The sequence below is a fragment of the Malaclemys terrapin genome, chromosome 7 (genome assembly GCF_027887155.1).
Source record: "Malaclemys terrapin pileata isolate rMalTer1 chromosome 7, rMalTer1.hap1, whole genome shotgun sequence".
Taxonomy (NCBI): Eukaryota; Metazoa; Chordata; order Testudines; family Emydidae; genus Malaclemys; species Malaclemys terrapin.
Genome location: NC_071511.1, coordinates 103,098,160 through 103,104,870, shown reverse-complemented (window position 1 = coordinate 103,104,870; position 6,711 = coordinate 103,098,160).

Below are 6,711 nucleotides of genomic sequence, written 5' to 3'. Positions count from 1 at the left end.
CTTGCATAACAAAGTATTTAATCCAAGTTTACTAAAGCAAATACTGTATATAAATTTGAATGTATGAGCTGTGCTCAATTAATTTCCCATATGAAGTATTTCCAATAAACAAACATTCCCTTTATTTTATAGACTCCTCTTCCCTCTTTGACTCTGCTCTTACTTTGCTCTCATATCAGAGTTCAGTTGCTTGTTATTCTCTATGCTATTTTTATGGATTTTTGCCTTAAGAGAATGGTGGAAATCACAAGAGGCTACACCAAAGGTAGAAATTCCTGGAAGCTATAGTATAACATTTCCTTCCTATTGTATAAGTCATCTTTGGTGAATTTAACATTTGTGCGAGATCTGAAATTATTAGCACTGAATCACTATTTGATTATGGCTTAGAATGGACAAACTCAGCTTAAGAAATCATTGTGCACTTTGGAAAATATCCAAATTCAGAAATTCAGTGACAGCATAAAGCACAATCTCCTTACCCTCTGTGGCACTAGCAGCTTCTCCTTTCATCCAACAGTTGTTACCTTTTTATACATCTTTAAACATTGATTTAATAAACGCATTTAACTGCATCATTCCTTGTATTGTTCAACATAGCTATTGAGAACTTAATTTAATGATGGAGCTGCAAGCAGTATCTCCATGCACTGGAAAACCACAAGTACTCGTCATCCAAAATGAAAATAGCCCGTCCAACCAATATCTTTGTTTTAAAAAACCAACAATTTTCTAAATTTAATGCTCTCATTTTTCACAATGGTTATTTCACAGATTATTTTTCTATTCACTGACTTCCTTGCTCCCCCCTCCCCCCACAGCCACAAATGCAACAGTAAATACTACCCTCTTTTCTCACAGTAGCTCTAGACAACATGAAGTTCCATGGAACACCGAGTACTTGACATATTATTGTTTGTTATCTTTAGAAAGAATGGGAATAATTTGTTTTTGATGTTTTATTTGTTTATGTTGTACTCCTAGACCACTTCTTTCGGCTCCTTCGGCATTTGATGAGAACAGAGACGATAAACATTAATGCCTCTGAACATATGTATGATCACTGTCCAAAATGCCTGCAATATTTGTATAATTGTGGAGGACAAAGATCATTCTAGAATTAATGATATTGTAATAACATTTCAGGAAGGAAAGAAGCCTTGAGGTCTATCTAAATCTGTCTAACATTGGTACATGTAATGCATTTTTCCTCTAAGTGCTCCTGTAATACTTTTTTGAATATGTTCACAGTTGCAGCTTCCACATGTTAATTAGGTCATTCCACACATTAATTACCCTCTGCATAACAGTTTCTCTTGAACTCCCTTAATGTCTGGACTTTCCTTGCTTTGTAGTTTCCTGCCTTCTTGGTTGGGAGATGATTACCTTCACATATGTTTGTGGTGTCCACTGTCTGACTACCGTAAACTTATATGCACTTCCATCTTCACATCTCTTTCAATCTCACCATCTTCTAATAAACAGATTGTCTCTGTTACTTTCTCAATGATTAGTACTAAGTGATGGGATTTCTTATGTGGGATCGTGCAGTGTTCTGTGCTGTCCCCTTCCCTTGTTCAGTGTGTATGTGAGGGGGAAGAGGAGATATTGTGAAACTGGTTGGCAGTGTCATTGATAGCCTTATGACACTCACCTTTGATGCCATTTCATCAGTTAGCTGTGGTCGCCATCCAGCTTTTCCCTGAGTCTGGCTGAGAGTGAGGTTTGATTAAGAGCCAGCTAGTGGAGGCTCAGTCCTAATAAGCCTGTGGTGGTGATGGTGGGTTGGGGAAAATAACCAGAGGAAACAGTGAAGGGCATATCTGTTTCTTCAGCTGAACTGGTGTGCTACCTTTTGTTACTTGGGGTCTAGGACACTTATGGGACCTCTGCCTGTGTCTGGAGTTCCAGAAAGGACAAGTAATCAATAAAACTTTTCCCATCTTTGCTTGGCTTGGAGATGGCAACTTTTCTATCAGATGCAGATCTTGGTTCTATTATTCCTCGCTTTGTCTCCTGCAGATTAGTTTATGCTTAGCAATTTTTCACACACACAACACATTACACCTCTAGTCCAGAGATTGTAATGACTTCCATTTCATTTTCAGGTGTAATTAGAAGTGCTGGCTTTAATACATACTTTTTTTATAGTTTGGGCCTTGAGTGTTTTAGCAATCATCTCTCTCTTCATGCCCTTAACCTATCTATTGAGATCACTTGGATTTGTTCATATGAGAGTTTGAAGCAGTGATTGTAGTAGATGGCCCTAAATTCTGGAATTGGATTCTTCCCTTGGTCCTACAGAACCCAAGTCTGTTAATCGCGTGTCGCTCAGCCTTATTTAAGTTTACGCAGGCCGTTTCTGAGGGGGTGGGTTAAGTGAGGAGGGTTTAGTTGGTTTGGGGATGTTCTGATAATGGTATTTCAACATTGTTAGTTTTGATCATTACAGAATTCTTTGATAGTTGAAAGAGAGATATTCATAGACAGGGAAGATAAACATTTCACATAAGTGACACAATATGTGTATCCTATGTACCTTCGTTTTTATTTGGTACAAAAGGCATACTTAAAAATATTGATACCCTCATTCATTTGCTAACTGATTAGTACGGAAATTGCATACATCGATATTTTGGTTCTTTCTGGTCTAACTAATAGAACACCTTTTTATGCAATTTTTCCATGACCTGTAGGTGGAGATCATTCTCCCTTTGTTACTTACATCTCCTGGAAGGAAATTAGCTGTACTGTACATGAACACTTCACGTGAACTGTGCCTTCATGACTAAGGCAAACAGTTGTGCATGACAGGGAGCAGCCATGTTGGTTCATATTTTCACACGCGGGCTGGCAGAATGACCTTGAAAGTTCATTTTTATTCAAATACTATTCTTACTATGATTTTTTTTTTAAATAATACTTCTGTGGCTACCAAGCAAACAGGGCAGCAATTGCTTGCTCTATCTCAGGACTGGAACAGCAATGGCCAGAGCCAAGCAATCACAGAATGTATGGAGAACTGTATTAGGATGCTTGGCTGTGTTACATACCATAGGGAAGAACTCATCCTGTACCTCCCCAGCCTTTCAGGTTGGTGTTATTGGGGGCAACAGTGCAATGGAGATAGCTATAAAAGTGATTCCAAGTGGGAGTGGAGGGGATTAAAGCCCACCTTGGAACCGGAGCAGTGATGACAAGAGACGAGCACTCCAGGAAAATCTGAGAACGGCTTTGAGATGCTAGGGGCTTGTCCATCCACCCCCTCTCCCCCACCAACACACACACACACCCCAAAAATATCCCCCACAGATATGCACCCCTTTCATACATGACATCAGAATGCACCTTCTCTCTGCTGTACCCCCGCTGCACCAAACCAAGCCAGGCCCAAGAGCAACTGAGATTCTCCCATCCTCTCTCCTCAATAAATTTACCCCAGTGCAGCAATAAAAGACACAAGATGGCATAAGATACAACTTTATTACAATTTTTGTATTTTACCATTTTTTTCTTGTTTTTTTTTTTCTTTCCCCTGCAGTTAGTCATGGAAACAGAACAACGTTTAAAATTGCCCACTGTATGTCACAGTACTGTTACAGTCTTATACAATAGTGTTTTAACTTTTAAATTTGTATTAAGAATTTTAACAAGAATATGCAATATATCTGCCATGGTGATTTTTTTCAACTTGTTTGAGTGATTAGCCTTGACAAAATTTGCCATGCATCCAATTGTCATTCTAATTGTTGTTTTTGTTTTTGCTAAGAAATATATAGAAACGCAGAGGCAGCAGACTCCTCAAATTGTTCAAGAAAATCTACTAAAGAATTTCAGCTAAGTCTCACGTAGTCGATAAAAGGGTAAAACTTCTTTCATGCATTTGTAAGCACCATAATTCTACCCAGATAGCAGTATGTGACCATGTAAACCCCATAACTGATTTACAAGATGCCCTTACAATATCCAAAGTCACATAAACAAAAAGTAAAAATAATATAATATGACTATTCAAGAATATTTTAATTGAATAAGTCTCCAACACTGTGAAATGGGTAAGCAGCCAAAACAGCTTCAAGATATAGTATACAGTGCTGGTTTAATATTTCAGCTGGCCACGTCAGAGAAGCAACACTGCGAATGTAATGAGGTATTAGATTTTCCACAAAGTAGTTTTGACTTAACTCTTAGATATGGAATTTGATAAATTGAATTTCTTATACATAAATATAGATCTTAAAAATATGAATGAGAAAATAGACATAAGTAGGAATAAAGTATGACTTAAGTCATGGTATAGGTCTGAATTCTTGAATAATTTGTTATTCTGTGAATTTTTATTAGTAAAAGCAATAAAGTACCTTTTCTTTTTGAAAATGATATACACATGCTAACTTTTTCAAACTTTTAATTGTTTATAGGACGGTATTTACATCTCTTCTTAGTATGTTTATTTTAAAGATTGTTTGCATACTCTGATTCAAGACTCTGGTGCCTTGACTCCCCCTCCCCCCCCCCCACCCCGTAAAACTTATGGCAGTACATTGTATAATGACAAGTGACCAAAAAATCAATTTGTAATCTGATTTGAGGTTTTTGATTTCCTCTGATGAGTTTAAATTTCATTAAAAGCAACCTTATTCAAACATAAAAGAAATCCTTGAAGGGTAAAACAGGGAATTGTCTCAAAGAGTATAAAGAATCCAAACTCTTTTGTGCTATTTATTCATTGCATTAATTGTGAGGTACAACATGTGGTGTCGGTTGGCAGATGTACTGTTATCAGCCCCTCTGATCAGCAAGGGGAGGTAAAAAAGCACAAGGGCTCACATTCAAAAATCGTTCTTTGGCATATTGACACTTTAGTTATCAACAACCCTTATTATCTGCTTAGAGCTAGATCACAGCTTGCTGGTGACATAATAAGCTACAAATCACCGATGGTGCCTTTCTGCATTCTCTTAATTGTATGTATTCGCTGGAAAAAAATATCATTGGAGCCTCTTGTCTTGATGAGAAATTGACATTTTCTGACTGATTATTTGGGAGCACTATGTGAGGTAGATAAGACTTACAGTTGTTTTAAAGGAGGGCAGCCATTCTTTCAGAGGCCTTTTTATTGCTCTAGTTGACCCACTTGATGAGTATGGATTTCATGAGGTCTTTTTCAGCATTTGAACTATAAAAGGTTCAGAATGACACCACCCCTTATAGACAAAAGATAACCTTGCCCTTTGAATATATTGATTCTTTATTAACTAGGCTGTTTAATGCAATGAAATGAGGCATTAGATTGAAGCCCATTTCAAGTGCTTTGAATAATCTTTAAAAGCTTGAAAGACTTTAAAAGGCTGCTCTGCAATAATTGGCATATACTTTTAGAGACTCTATTCCTTCGTTTTGATTAAGAAATTTTTATCTTTGTATTTCTAAAATCAGTGTAAGCTGACTTAACATTTTATCACACCAGGTTACAGATACTTAGTTTGTCATAGGTGGTATACTGCTCTAGCACTTGTAATTCGTAGCACAGAATTTGTTTCTTCTTTGTTTTCTTTGCATTGAATGTTAGGCTAACCGTTTAGCTACTCATTATTCAAACCTTTGAAATAAACCCAAAAGGAATAGTGCCAATAGGCATCAGGCAGACTTTCATCCCTGCAAGCCTTCTTATTTTTTGAATAAGTGGAATGCAACTGATTTAAGCCTGATTCATAGATACTACTCAAAGTGATTGTAAACAGGAGGGAAAGAACACTATGAAATATTTGAAAGCATTTTTATATTTTCAATAATTGTTTCCTGTTTTGCACAGCAGCACAAGTAATTAAGATGACATTTGTGGGCACTAATTTAAATCATGCTACGCATATGGATTATAGAGCTTCAAGCCAAAATGTGCAAAACCAATCTTGTATTGTGAAAAATGAAGACATACCTACTGCAATAGTGTAGAGTACACCAAAAAGTTACATAAGCTGAGTTTTCCGTGTATAAATTAGAAATACAGTAAGTTGGTAGATCTCATTACATTCAGTACATTTATCTACAGATACATGCAGATGACAGAAAACGAGGAGAGAAACAGGCACACTGAACTTTGTATGATATTATATATCATTAATACTGAGCTCAGAATTTTGAAATCTTCGTTTTCAATAGGCATCTTATAATGACAGAACATAATTCATATACTCTATTCCTTTAATTGACATATGGGTTCATGTTTATCTTGTATGTCAGTTGATGTTATAATTTGTTGTTTGTATTGCTGTTGTGCCTGCAAGCCAGGCCCCCTACACGAGTTATTCCAGAATATACAGTGGACATATGCTGGTGTAAAACTGGCATAATAGAGTCGGGAATCAGGCCCTGAATTTTAAGTTGAGCTCTATCATGGTCTGATCCAAAGCCCATGGAAAAATTCTCACTGACTTCAGGGAGCTCTGAATCAGACACATACTTGACAAAACCATTTTTTGTTGTTGGTTTTCTTTACTCCTTTGTTTATCTACTTATCGGACATCACAGATTGAGGGCTAAAATATTTGTGTTCAGTATTAGTTAGCAGAAACTTTGGATGTGTTATCGGTTTTCCAAAAACTAATATATGAATGTATAATGGAAAACCTGTGATTGGAAGGTTTTGGGTTGTGTGAATTTTTAAAGAGGTATCTCATTGTTTTAATTTACACAATCTGCCACTTGGCT